Source organism: Microtus pennsylvanicus, chromosome 1 (assembly GCF_037038515.1).
Source record: "Microtus pennsylvanicus isolate mMicPen1 chromosome 1, mMicPen1.hap1, whole genome shotgun sequence".
NCBI lineage: Eukaryota > Metazoa > Chordata > Mammalia > Rodentia > Cricetidae > Microtus > Microtus pennsylvanicus.
In genome coordinates, this window is record NC_134579.1 from 45,078,704 (window position 1) to 45,094,170 (window position 15,467).

General features: G+C 35.2%; 1 protein-coding gene across 16 annotated transcripts in view; it reads left to right on the top strand.

Annotated features, from left to right (window-relative positions):
- Positions 1-15,467, top strand: part of Zbtb20 (zinc finger and BTB domain containing 20) — a 766,528-nt gene that overhangs the window by 21,975 nt on the left and 729,086 nt on the right. For 4 of the 16 annotated variants that reach the window (XM_075962716.1, XM_075962884.1, XM_075962793.1 and 1 more), the window contains exon 1: positions 14,042-14,192. The exons of 9 other annotated variants lie outside the window; for them this stretch is intronic. The gene's annotated coding sequence lies outside the window, so the exon portion shown is untranslated. Of the gene's footprint in view, positions 1-13,873; positions 14,193-15,467 lie in introns of those variants that run through there. 3 more of the 16 variants (XM_075962743.1, XM_075962733.1, XM_075962903.1) reach the window with 1 other exon arrangement.

A 15,467-nucleotide genomic window follows, 5' to 3' on the forward strand; every position in this document is an offset into this window, starting at 1 on the left:
AAAGCTAATCTTTCAGGTCCTCAGTCACATACAGTCATGCCTCACACGCATTATTCTTCCCTTTTCTTTCAAACATTTCATGTTGATCTGCCTGCCCTTTCCTTGTGAAGATACCGAAGGCACCATGAGTCAGATGGAAAACACAAACTGTCAGATATGACCACAGAGCTAAATATTGCACATCACAAGCTAGGTTTTCCCCATCTCAGCTGTCTTATCTGAAGGAAATTACAATCTCAAAAGTAAAATAATTCTTCATAAAATTAAAATTCTTAACTTTAGCTAAACAGATGGTAGACTTCATAGTTCCATTTGATTTTCTTTAGAATAGGCAATTGATTTCAGGACAGTTGACTAATTCCCTACTTTATACAGAAAGTATCTCAGTAAAGCCACCATGGAAACATTTCTTATCTGAGGTCTGAGTAAGGGCACACTGCAAGTCATATAAATAGCCACGGGATGCTGTGTTTTCAAAAGGTCTGGAGAGTGTTACCTCTTCCTGCAAAGATATAATACAGTACAGATAAGAACAGTGGCATGTCTTGTGATACCTGTGTAGTTAATTGCTTACTCCTGTCAATAATTGAGTTTCTGTAATTTTTGTAGACAGTAAACAATAAGTTATAGTAGCACCCATATAGCTACACCTAACACTTCAACAGTGATTGAGAACACAGTGCCTGCAAAGCATTATACTTTGTGAAGACACGATGGTCACAGCAACAAGGCTTTGCCTCCAGGAGCCTTAAAGTTTTCTGAAGGACATAGTTGTGGAAACAACCAACTCTATTTGCCTTAATACATTTTAAAATTTTATACAATTAATCTCTTATGTCCTTGTAATATTCAGCAAGTGGTCTTTATGTATCCATTTCGATCTCTATTTCCTTGTAGTTTTCACAAATGTTCTTTATCAACACTATCCCCAGGAATTAGTAAATTGCTTTTTTGTTAAAATGCCTTATACTGTGTGTATTTATAACACATGTTAACTCATTATCAGTTGAATGGAGTCTTCATTACAACTCTGATATAGCTATTCTTATCCTCATTTTTATAGATGTGATCTGTGTCATTGTTAAGTAACTTGCCTTTGGGTAGCCTATATATATTTTACAAATTGGAGCTAAAGATGTTTGAAAATAGTGTTCTAAAACTTGGATTTCATGTACTCTAGGAAACATGCAAGGTGACTTTGAAAGTAAAACAAAACTTTTATGTATATTTTTATTTGTAAGAGTTTAAAGGTTAAAGTCTATTAACATTTAGTATATATCGTAATAGATCATTATTACCTAGCTTTAACTGAACTAATTCTTTATTTTTATTTGTGGGGTCTTAAGATAAATTTATTTTTATTTAATTTTTAAAAATTGATTTTTTATTTTACATTCCAACCCCAGTTACCCCTCCCTCTGTTTCTCCTGTCTTCCCACCTCCCCCCATCTCACTCTTTATCTACTCCTCAGAGGGGATAAGGCTTCCCTTGGGAGTCACCAAAGTTTGGGATACCAAGTTGAGGCAGGATAAAGCCTCTCCCCCCTGAATCAGGCTGTGCAAGGTATCTCACCATAGGTAATGGGCCCTAAAAAACCGGTTCATGTACCGGGATAAGTACTGGTCCCACTGCCAACCCCCTCCCAACCCCCTCCACGCCAAACAAATCAAGCCATTACCCACATTCAGAGGGCCTAGTTTGGTCCCATGCAGGTTCCCCAGGTGTCAGTCCAGAGTACATGAGCTCCCCACTAGCTTGTGTCAGCTGTCTCTGTGGTTTTCCCCATTATGATCTTGATCCCCTTGCTCATATGATCTCTCCTCCCTCTCTTCAACTGAACTCTAGGAACTCAATCAGTGCTTGGCTGTGGGTCACTGCATCTGCTTCCATCAGTTACTGGATGTAGATTCTATGATGGGAATTAGGGTGGTCACTAATCTGATTACAGAGGAAGGCCAGTTCAGGCCCCTTCTCTACTATTGCTAGGAGTCTTAGCTGAGGTCATTCTTGTGGATTCCTAGGAGTTTCCCTAGCACCAGGTTTCTCCCTAACAACATAATAGCTATTACGATGTCTCTGTAATTGCTTCCCCCTCTGTCCCTCCTCCAACTTGTCCATCTCGATCCCTCATGTTCCCATATCCTCCCTCCTATCCCCCTCCCAGTTTACCAGGAATCTTAACTACTTCACCTTCCTGGGTCCCTCCTTGCCTGTCCTTCTCTTAGGGTCCTTCTTTATACCTAGCTTCTCTGGGACTATGGATTGTAGCCTGGTTATTTTTTATCTTTTGCCTTAAATCTTTTAGCCTCTCTGGGTCTGGGTTACCTTACTCAGGATTTTTTTTTCTTCTTTTTTTCTTTTCTAGTTCCATCCATTTGCATGCAAATTTCAAGATGTCATATTTTTTAACAGCTGAGTAATACTCTATTGTGTAAATATACCCCATTTTCTTTATCTATTATTTGGTTGAGGGTTATCTAGGTTGTTTCCAGGATCTGGCTATTATGCATAATGCTGCTGTGAACATAGCTGAGCAAATGCCCTTGTGGTATGCATGCACTTTCTTTGAGTATATGCCCAAGAGTAGTGTTGTTGGGTCTTGAGGTAGGTTGATTTCCAATTTTCCCATCATACTGATTTCCAAAGTGACGATACAAGTTTGTTTTTTTGTATGTATTCTTTATTTATCTTTAGCTAGACACTTAGACTGAGTCTATAAATGTGGTTATTGTAAATAATACTGTAAGAAACATGGGCGTTCCAGTATCTACACAGAAAATTCTTTTTCTTTTTTTTTAAGATACAAGTTTGTAATCCCACTAGCAATGGAGGAGTTTCCCCTTACTCCGTATTCTTTAGCCATTCTGACAGGTGATGGTGTCTCAGTCATTTTGGTTTGCATTTCCCTAATGGCTAAGGTTGTTGAGCAATTCCTTAAGTGTCTTTTGGCCATTTGAGATTCTCCTGTTGAGAATTCTCTTTATAGTTCTGTACCCCATTTTTTTTTATTGAATTATTTGGTATTTGGATGTCTACTTTCTTGAGTTATTTTCATATATTTTGAAGACCAGTCCTTGTTTGATGTGAGGTTGGTGAAGATCTTTCCCCAAGAAAAGTCCTGTAGGCTGCCATTTTGTCTCAACGATGTGTTCTTTGCCTTACTGAAGTTTCTCAGTTTTAGGAAGTACCATTTATTAATTGTTGCTCTCAGTGTCTGTGCTACTGATGTTATATTCAGGAAGTGGTCTCCTGTGCCCATGCATTTGAGGCTGCTTCCCATTTTCTGTTCTATTGTGTTCTGTATAACTGATTTTATGTTGAGGTCTTTGATCCAATTGGACTTGAATTTTGTGCATAAGGATGGATACAGATCTATTGACATTCTTCTACATATCAACATCCAAGTATGCCAGGACCATTTGTTGAAGATGCTTTTTTCCCCCATTGTACAATTTTGGCTTCTTTGTCAAAAATTAGGTGTTCGTTCATAGGTGTGTTGATTAATATCAGGGTCTTCAATTTGATTCCTTTGATCCACATGTCTCTTTTTATGCCAATACCAAGCTGTTTTATTGTAATAGCTCTATTGTAGAGCTTGAAGTCAGGGATGGTAATGCCTCCAAAAGTTCCTTTATTGTACAGGATTGTTTTGGCTATCCTTGGGTTTTTGTTTTTCCATATGAAGTTAAATATTGTAACTGAATCATTCTTACAAAACATAACTGACAGAAAAGCACAGTAAAGATAATAGTGATAATTCAGTCACATCTGGAATAAGAATATCTTAGCATATACTTATGAACACTTTGTCAGTTATATTATAAATTAAAAATAATTTAATAATATTTGGCAATGTGTCAACCAAATTAATTCTCAAGAAGTGTCTTTGAAATGTAGATTTACATTAGCCATCACTGCAAATGAATTTCAGGTTATAATGTACCTTCAGATTTTTTTTCTGATGTTAGACTACCATCTCATTGTAAGACATTAATATCTAAGTATCCAAGGCAGACTGGTGGCTCATTAGGACCAAAGCAATTGCCATGTGAGCCTCATGATCTGATCCCCAAAACCATCTGAAAGGGAAGAACCCTGGCTCCTGAGAGTTGTTCTTTGACCTGCCACATACTCCGTGGCACACATGCTTACACACACATACATACATACAAATAGTAATGACAATAACATATCAGAGAAACAGTGCATTCTGGGAAATTTATAAGTAGATTTAAACATATTGGATAGGTTTGTCATATAGAAAATTTTCTGTGTCAGGTTACAACATGACATCTGAATTGATTCACTTTTAGACAAGCTATTTTTGGAAAGATACTGTAATTAAAAGTTTATCTAAATGGTATAAGATGCCGTTTAGTATGATTAATTTGTTTTTTTAACTGTAAATTTTAAATATAATAGAAAATATGCTACCAGGTATGGAGATAAAATAATATTTTAATAGAACCATTGTGAAACTTTGTAGGAAGATGAAGCCTGTGCATGAGTTTTATTTTCACAGCTTCAGACACATCAGTTACTCAGTGGCAAACAACTGAGAAACAGTACTAAACTTATGGCTATTGTGCAGTTTTCTTTCACAGTATTATGAATGTTCTGTGTTGACTACGGTTTGTAATGTCTATACTGCCCTGTCTTTCTTACATTTTAGAAGTAATTATACTTTATTTTTAAAGTATTTTTTATACTTTAAATAAAATCTACTCTTCAGTATTTCATATTGAATGATTATAATTACTTTTATTATTGTGAGATTTTGTTGCCAAAACCAACATACTTGTAAAAGTAGTTACTGTGTTTATTAAAAAACTGTACAAAATGCATCTGCATAGTATTATAAATTTGGAACACATAACTCACTTTAAAGTTTTGCAAATGCAGTCTTTAATATGTTTTAAATTTTAATTTTTAAAAATTTGAAGTACATCTCATAAGAATTACTGACATCAGGAGAAGATAGGGCTTTCCTAGCTATATTCAGGCTGTTCTTGGAAACCAATCATTGTGAATAGTGAGTACAGCTAAAGTCACTCTTCCTCCATTTGGTCTACTGCTTTGTGAGGCTTTCTTTGTAGCCTCTGTAATGCTAATCACTACAGCTACTGACACATGACACCATCTTTTCTAATGACTATTTTGCAATGTGTAGAACTAAGCCAAGATGGAACCAATGTTACCTTTTGTTTAATTAAATCTGTTTTCTTGTTTTTTCTCTTTGAAAAATGCTACTTTTCACCATGCTTTCTGTAAATTTCACTTTGAGAAATTTATTAAGCTCTTCCTTAAAAACATGCAAGATAAGTATTTTTCGAGTCATTTTGTCAAGCCCTTTTTATACAAATCAGTGTCCTCCCTCCCTCCATCCTCCCTCCTTCCTTCCCTCCCTCTTCTTACCTCCCTCCCTCTGTTCCTTCCGTTCATTTCCATTTAGGTTATTGTTAGGCTTGACTTATGTTACTTAATAGATATGTGTCTTTGAGATTTTATATTTTTACCTATAAGATTGGGACATTGATATTACTTTCTTATAATGCTCTTGGGGAGATTAAATAAGACAGTGCTTGTAGCCTAACTATAAGTCTAAAGCATATAGCTCTAACACTCAAATGCTTTGGGTGCCATTCTGTAACATGTGGGCCCTGCTTGTTGGGGTTTCTGTTCCGCCTAGTACCCCACAGCCAGCAAGGTCGCAAAGAAAATCACACAGAGGTCTCCATAAGATTACAAAACTGATTGGCCCGTTAGCTCAGGCTTCTTATTTGCTCTTATATGTCTATTAACCCATTTTCCTTATCTATGTTAACCACATGGCTCAGTACCTTTCTCAGCGGGGCAGATCACATCTTACTTCTTCGGTGTATGGGCCAGGACTCTGGAGGAATGATCCCAGCATTCTCCAGTTCTCATTGCCCCACCTCTACTTCCTGTCTGGTTGACCTGCCCATACTTCCTGATTGGCCAATTAGCGTTTATTTAAAATATGATTGACAGAATACAGACAATTCTCCCACATCATATAGCAGTGATAAAATTTATTCTAAAATGTTATTTCTCTAGACTTTCCTTCTAAGTAGATATAAAAAACTATTGAGTTAAGATGCTTTTCATGTCTTTCATGTGTGTTTCATGTTTTCTAGAAAATGTATTGCTATACTTTTCTGTTATTTCTGACATTTAGTATATAAATGGTGCATATAAATTAAAACTTTAAAGATACCTTTACTGCTGGCTTTGTCCTAGATTGTTGAGTAGGGAGGATTGAGTAGAAAATGGGAAGCTCAGTTCATATGTCCTAAATGTTTTTTCTAGATCCAGGTAGATATTATTGCAAATGTCTTTTGTATGTTTCTTTTATTTCATTAGGTCAGCATTATTGATTTTTGTAATGAAAATACTTTATTACCTTCATTTTCTGAAGATAATCATATCATTTAATGTAAATGTATAAGGGAGGTGTTAGCTGCATTAATGGTATAACAATCCTGTAATTCAACATTAATCTCTATAGTTATTGTTCCCCATGGTCTGACCTGTCCTGTATTTGGAAAAGGGAGATTGACTCATTTCCATATGTGAGTCATTCTACATTAAAGATACTTTTGATTTCTTCTACTCAGGATTTACTGTTTCCTAGCCATTGTTCACTCCAGTAGTTAGTTACTCCTGGAAGTCTTGAGGGGAAGCATGCATATTGCAAAGCTTTTAGTATGTGAGTGAGTGTGGGAATTGACTTCTCTTCTGATTCTTTTGCTTTTCATTACACTATTGTGTAAGAATATACATTATCAAACTTTGCCAGAAGTTTTCAGAAAAGAAAAACATTTATATTGCAAAAATACTCTTAGAATTGTAGATCAAGCTTCACTCCTGAGGAAAAAAAATCTGCCTTCATCAAGGGAATTTCTCATTGCTTGCTCTTTGATGCCATTCTCCACTCTTCCTCCTCCATCTCATCTGTTTTATACCTTCAGATTGTTGCTTTTTTTTTTTACCTAGTGCAGTTTATCATACGAGAAGGTTATCCAAAGTGTACCCTAATTTTTCTATCTTATCTCAAAGTGTTTTACTCAGGTACAATTGGTTCATTCCTATGAAGAGACTAGCTTCAGATTTTTTTCTGGAACATTTTCCATGCTTGAAGAAAAGAAATAATAGATAAACCAGTTGCATATGGAGGTTGAGTTTTCTTCGTCAGTAATGTGATTTGCAGTCTGTTAGCAGGCCAGTGTGATGACTGAGTAGGTTAAGGCACTTGCTCCCAAGCTTGACAACCTGCATATAATGACAGAATCCACATGATGGAAGAGAACCTACTTCCCCAAGTTGTTCTTTGACGTTCACATCAACATACTGTGGCACTTGTGTGGGACAGACAGACAGGCATAGTATACACACAGACACACGCTAATAATTGTAAATAAATATTTAAAAATATATTAGAGGGCAGTATCTTTTTTATTCAATATTTTATTGTATATTTATCCACAAGATCTTAAAATAAGGATATTTTTATATGTGAATTAGTAAATTTGAAAGTAGTACTTGCAGGTTTTTTTTATATCATCCTTAGGACTCAGATTTGTTAATGATTTCAATTACTATTATTTGTGAAATCTATGTTCTGTTGCGTTGTTTAAGCATTTGTCTTGTTTGGGGTTTCTATTGCTGTGAAGAGACACCATGATCATGGAAACTCTTATAAAGGAAGACATTTAACTGGATGACTTTCAGTTCAGAGGTTCATTATCATCTTGGTGGGATGTGGCAGCATGCAGGCAGACATGGTGCTAGACCTGTGCAGGCAACCTGTGCAGGCAACAGGAAGTGATTTGAGATACTGGCATGGCTGGAGCATATGTGAGATTTCAAAGCCTGCCTCCAGTGACAACTGCCTTCAACAAAGCCACACCTCCCAGTAGTGCCATTCCCTATGAGCTTATGGGGGCCAGTTACATGCACAGTACCACAGCATTCATATGTGCTTGCACTCATTCAAAAAAACTGTTTTCTTTCAACTATGTATCAGCTGCACTGCCAGGGGTCAGACCAGAGAAGTGAGTAAGTGCTCTGCTGTGTGTATGATTTCGTATGGTTTCAGTCCCATGGAGGAGAGAGTCATGTAAAATCCTCCAGTGCTGCAACTAGCCATAACAGAGGTATTCCCAGTTGCAGTTTATACTTTATGGCTTTAGTTTTGAACTTGAATATTTGCTGATTATAATTGAAATTAGCTATTTCTCTTCCCTTCAAAAGTTTATACTATTTGGCAGTATTAGAAAACTGACTTATCTACACTCTCTTTTAATTTTTCTTGGTTGTAATGTGATACAATTTTATTCAGATGACCAAAATTTAGAATTATTATAGAATTAGTACAAATAGAATTAATTTGATGATGGTGGCTTCAGTGACAATGTCTTCTGTTTAAGGTAACACTGGACCGTTCTGTCCGGCTAGTCCTAAACATGCCTTTTCTACCCTTTACTCAGGCTTCTGAGATTCCCCATTTTTGCATCATGACTCCAGTTTCCTCCTCCTCTTCCTATTTATAATAAAGGTATCTTTGGAAGATCCCACATTTTTTTCCTGTTAAGTTAATATAAAAATATTAATGATAACCTAGAAAGAACTCAGGAAACATATGATTTTTATTGGTAAATATCTTTCAAATTTGCTTTCTTTGATTTTGTAATTAAAAAAACCTGCACATTTTTGAAGTGGTTATTTATCAAGATAATTCTGACCAAGATGTATTGTAACTGAAAACAATGAAATTTCATATTCTGGAGCAATATTTACCACTGATTTTCCTTCATTTATGTACATGTACTGTTACTTAAAGAATTCATTAGACATTCTGAGAAATAAATCATAAGCTATATGTATAGAACACATTGTATGAAAACAAACTAATTCTAATCTCAGAACCTACCTCTTCTCTTTATGTATGTACTCATGCTTTCATAAGCCTTATTTTAAATTTAGATTTTTAGGGACTCGTGTTTAGCTTATTGAGGGGTTTAAGGTACTATTATATAAAATATCACATTTAGGTAATGTTATTTGGTTGTATTAACTAGATTGTTTACATGCCCATTCCCTATTGTTCTGTGAAGTCTTCAAGGGCAAGAATAGTGTGTCATATTTTAAAATCTTTTCATCTCCAGTACATAGTATGTAGACAATATGTTACATTAATGCGTAAGGAGCAGAACAAGGGTAAGTAATTTATTTAAGAGTAAGTCACAGTATAAAAATTTAGAATATATTTGAAGAATTCACAGTTAAAACAGATTTTATAAAATCACAGACTTTTATTTATTCATTGTTCTCTTCAGATTTCTTACAATTGAACCTTACATTTCTATTCCCTTAGGCTACAGAATATTGGAGATGTTTTATTGTACTGTATGTATTTATTTAATCCATTAAATACATGTTGGACTACTATTAAGTATATGATGTTTAGACTACACAACTTTAAAAATTTTTTTTGGTGAATGATGTATGTGTGCATATATACATGTATGGGGTGTGTGTGCATGCATGTATGCACATGCTTTCGTGCTTGCCGATTCAAAGTATGTCACTCAGGATAATCTTGGGCGTTGGTCTTCTACTTCAGTCTTCCATTTTGTTTGAGGCAGGGCCTTATTTGCTGCTATATATATATATATATATATATATATATATATATATATATATATATATATATATGAGGCTAGCTGGCTTATGAGCTTCTAGGGAATTCTCCTTTCCCCACCTGTCATCCTACCTTAGGAACACTGGGATAACAAAATTGTCTTGGGTTCTGGAGATTTGAGTTCAGAGTCGCACATGTGTGCAAGCACTTTACCTACTATTGATCCATCATTATACAGTATTCAGGAATACCGGACAGAATGTATTTTAGAGTTGCTATACCCATAAGCCAGATATATTGAGAACTTGGGAACTCTATTTATTGAAATATTTACTGTGTTGTATTGATAAGCAAGGCATGACGCATTGAATGTTACCCACAAGCAAAGTACTTTATGGCTGGGTGAGAATTTAGCAATCATAAAATATTTGGGAACACTGAAGTATAGGAATTAAACCATGATCTAAACCAAATAGACTCAAATCCTATTACCACTAAATTGTGTGATTTCAGGTGATTATTTAATCTTGTGTTTCTTTATCTTGAAAATGTGGTCTAAAAACAGTTCTTACTTCATTATTATTAAGATTTAATGAGTTAATAAATGAAAATGACTTAGAAAATTTTTTTATACATAGTTAGCACTTAAGTATGGGCTATCATGATAATTGCTAGGATTTCAAATCCAATTATTTCCCTTAAATTTAATTTTCATTATATGAAGAAACCTAAACTGTGCATAGATAGTTACATGACTTTTCAAGATATGCAAAAATTAGCAGTAATTCTGCGTCCTGAAAACAATATTTTTGTTTTAGTTGTTATTAGTGTGTATGCATGTATGTATGTGTGTGTAACGCTATTGTGTGTATGACAGCATATGTTTGGAAGTCAGAGGACAACTTTTGGGAGTTGATTCTTTTACCCTGGGTTCTAATAATTGAACTTGGTTTTTCAAATTTGTGCTTTCAAGTGTCTTTATCAACTGAACAATTATGTCTGCTCCAGAAACAATAGTTTTTAGAGTTGATAAGTATAATAGACTTTCTTCTTATTTTTAATCATGTATATGTGTGTGTGTGTGTGTGTGTGTGTGTGTCATAATTGCATGTGGGCTTTGGTGGAGAGGCCAGAGGCACAGGATCTCTCTAGAGCTAGAATTAATAAGCAGTTTTGAGCTGTCTGTTGTGGGTGCTGGGGATCGAATTCTGGTCCTCTACAAGAGCGGTACACACTGTTTACTGCTGAGCCATCTCTCTGTTCCTAATAGTTTTTATTATTTTTAAAGGACTCTTAGGCTTGTAGGAAATTAAAGGGAAGATAGGAGATTTCTATCTTGCCTCGTGCTTACCTTAGTATCCTCTCCTTGTCAATCATGGTCTTTATTAGAGTGCTGCATTTGATATAATGATTCACTTTGTCCAATTATTATTACGCAAAATGCAATCTGTACATTTATCATCCTTGATGTTGTACATTCTGTGGGTTTGAACAAAAGTATTGTCACATCTATCTGGTCACTTTTAGATCTCATTGAGAATAATTTTAAATCCTGAAAAGTCCTTTGTGTTTCATTTATTTATCCCCTCTTCACCATAACCCCTGGAACCATTGCTTTTTTTCACTATCATTTACAATTTGTCTTTTCTAGGATGTCATACAGTGGGAATCATGTAAATTGTAACCTTTTCACATTAGCTTCTTTCACTTGGTAAAAAGAATTTAAATTTCCTCCATATCTTTGCATGGCTTTGTTCTTTTTAGCACTGGAAAACATTATGTTGTCTTGATATATCACAGACTGTCCAGTCATATAATAAAGGACATCTTGGTTATTTGCAAGTTTAGGGAACTATGACTATAGCTCCTTTAGAGCAACACTGATTTTAAAAATAGATTTGTCAGTAACTGTCAAGTAGTTGTAGTATTTTCTACTGTTGCCATTAGTGAATGAGAGTTCTGGTTGCTCCACATCCCCACCAGCATTGGTATTGTCAGTGTTTTGGGTTTTCGCTATTCTAATGAGTGTGTGGTGATATGTCCTTGTTTTGTTTTGCACTTCTTCAAGACATATGATATGCATATTTTCATTTGCTTTTGTTTTTCCTCTTCAGTGGGGTGTCTGTTAAAGCTCTTTGCCCACTTTTTAATTTCATTGTTTGATTTCTCAGTGAGTTTAAGACATTATTTCGTATTTTAGATAATTGTCTATTACAAATTTTGTTTTCTGCAAATATTTCCTAGCTTTTCATGGCATGTATTACCATTTTCTCTTCTGTATCCTTCACAGAGGAAAAATGGTAATTTTAATGAAGTTTAGTTTACTAATTCTTTTCTTGAATCACACCATTAGTATTTTACTCAAAAATTTCTTCTTATAGTTTTGGAGTCTTTGGGTTTTGCATTTTACAAATATTTTTCAAAGCATTTATGGTTTGTGTTTACGACACTTTTTTTTTTAATGTTGTGTTGTTCCTGCACTATGTGTTGAAAAACTGCTTTGTTCCCTTTTAAATTTTGTTAAAGATCAGTTGACGTAAGTTTATGTGGATCTGTTTCTGGCCTCCTTTTAAAATCCGTTGATGTATTTATTTATTTAGCCAAAGCCACACTGTGATGATTGCATTATAGCTTTACAATAAACATGGAATTACCAGGTAGAGCAGCAAGGGGCAAGATGTGTACTAATATATTGGATGACTTTGAACTTGTTAGGTATCTAAGGGGGACCATTAACTTGTGCTTCATCTTTCCCATCTCCTCTAAATGTGGGATTATAAGCTTAAAACACTATGCCCAGTTTTAGGAAGTGCTGGGATTGAACCCAGGCTCTGTGTATGCAGGCAGGCACTCTGGCAACTAATCTACATATATCCTATCCAGTCCAGTAAGATTGTTTTTGTTATGTAATGAAATCCGCTCTGAAGTTTGAAGCACATTATACACTAAGCCACATAAAAGAGTGGTTTTACACTTAGTATATGTAAGATCATCGGTGCCAAATATAACGTTGAAATATGATGCACTCTCTTACCTTTTATTTCTTATGTGAATTCCCTTAGAAAGATTTACTCTTTTTAATGTTTTTTAAATGCATGCAAATGATATAGTCAAATGATATAGAACAATATTAAGGAAGATGGTTGTCTACACAGATACAGGTATGGTATACTGTAACAGCAGTTGTTTCGAAAAAATAAGGGATAATAAGAATGACTTGCAACCAGTCCTGTTTTGTGATGTTGGTCATTCTACAACTGAAAATATATTACCATTTTGGGAAAGGCACCTGGGAGTTGGCAAAGGGTGTGGGATGTACGTGGTGGGACCAGTAATATAGTTAGCACTGTTTTCCTGGAGCTAGTGTGTGTGTAAATTTGGTTAAAGATACAGGGTAAAGAGTTTCCTTTTTTTTTTCTTTCAAGGAAGATTTATTTAAAAGCACCAGTTTTAGTTTTTATTTCTAATAAAAGATCAAAGGTTATGTACCATAGTTTCAGATCCATATTATATGGAACCTTGTCCTGCTTGAGTGGTAACTCCTAGTGGGTTTATATCTCTAGTATACTGTGTATTGTATGCATTGCACCTGTTCATACAGACTGCATTACATTGTGGTGTTTGTATAGCTGGATGCTTCAAACAAGAAACCAGTCTGCTTTCTTCTCGGGCACTAGCCTATTAGCAAGTTAATTGAACTTAATTTTGTTCTTGTCTTCAATTTTGTATATGGTCTTGGTTTATTTACTGAACAGTGATTTCTTCTTTGCAGTTTGTCTGAGATCAGTTTTCCTATTGTATGGAGTCTGCTTTTTACAGTCTCCTTTAAGACTGCTCTGACTTTAAAATCATTACTAGGCTTTTGTCAGAGCAGATTTGTTGACATTTTTCTCACATTAAAAAAATAAATTTGAAAAATTGCACAAATAAGCTATGCAATTCCCTATTTCCTGCTAATATGCAAAAATGTATTTATGATAATTCCACACGTACTGTTGTGCCAGAGCTGAAACAATACATTCCTCATAATGGAGCATAAATAAAGAAGGTGGAGCCAGCTGCTCTTAAACTGTTTATTTGCAAGCAGCAATGCTATAGAGAATGTACCTTTTTCACTCTGTTAGCCTGAAATACTGAACCTGTTGCTGCATTAGACGAGTTGCATTTTGCTGGATAGGGGAAGGAGGGCTGTCTGCTGTCTGGTAGGAGGGCTTTGTCTGTGCCTTTCTCTCTCTCAGTTTCTTTCTGTTTTTCTTTCTCTCTCTCCTCTTTCTCTCTCACTGGCTTGCTTGCTCTGTCTCTGTCTTTCTCTCTCTCTCTCTGCCCCCCTTCCCCTCCCTCTCTCTTGCTCTCTCTCTCTCTCTTCCCGTCTCTGTGGTTTGTAAGGTAGGTTGCAGTGTGTGTATATACACAACATCAAGAGCAGGAAAATGGACTCATTAGGGAGGCAGGCAGTCATTACCACTCACACTGTACTTCCAGGGAGACACCGATTATGAGAAGAGAAACTCAGCGCTGGGGAAGAAGGTAGGGGCAGACAACTTTCATAAAAACAACCCTGCCTCCTCAGGCCCCCTGTATTTATCATCTTATTTAGTCCACAGTGCTTTTATGCTTTCTTTTCTTGAATTTTAATTTCTGTTTTTAAATTTGACAGAGCTAATGCTAGCTTAAAATTTGGAACATGTATAGGAGGCCTACCCTCTACTAAATTTCCTAATTATTTAAGGGTGTGACCTTGTGATTCAGTTTTATTAGTTTAAAAAATAATTACAAACAAGCCTATTTTTCTTACCAAAGTACCAAGAAAATCAGAATCTTTCACTCTTTTAAAACAAACTCCTCCGTATGTTTGTCTCTTTGCTTTTCTTGTCTGTTTATGCAATTCCATCTGTCTGTCTATATATCATGTTGTCCTTATTTATTGCTAACTGGATTTTGTTAGTTATTTGCCAGTGAGTTTTAGCTGCAGTACCAGTGTGGTTACTACCAAAGTGAGACTCTTGTTCTTTGTTTTACATTGAAGTTTAAAGTCCATATTTACAGTTTAAATCCTTGAAGCAGGTTGCATACTTTATACCAGCATGCTTGTTTGATGACATTGGACATAAGGTGAGGGGTAGTCCTTTAAGGTGGGCAAGAATCAAGTAACTATTTTTGCTGTTATATACGTAGAATTAATGCAACAGGGGGCTATATCTTCAAAGGAATTGGGGCTCTTTTCTAACTTTATTTTAGAGATGGATTGTGCATTTGTATTGATACTACTGTCGTTAGTAAGAATATACATATATATATATATATTTTATTAACAAGCAGTTTTTATCCTGGGACAGTTCCTTTTTGGTTTGTTTATTTATGCTTGAGGAGGGAGTATTGGGAGCTGGCCTTTTTTTTTTTTTAAACAAAGTAGAAGCTATGGAGTGTATCAGGCCATTTTGTGCAACAACTGTAAGTATTCCCTTAACAATTTTGAGACTATAAAAATCTACTTGTATTGAAAATTTGTATTTGAGGGATTCTTCTTCTTTTCTTTTTCTCATGGTGGGAAAAAGTTATATTTTAAACTAGCTTCCATTGTTGAGGAATTTTCTAGAAAAATGTTTTTCAAAATTCTAAGGAGTAGTTAGAAAAGCTCCGTTTGAAGTATACTTTTAAATAGACTTTTATTTGGGTTTGTACAAAAGTAAAACTTTTATTCATCTGATAAAAATTAAGTCAGACTGAGAGATACATACATGTTTTCAGAAAATAGACGAGTGGTAATAGGAAATGGATGCTGATCTGTGGAGATCTTTGATA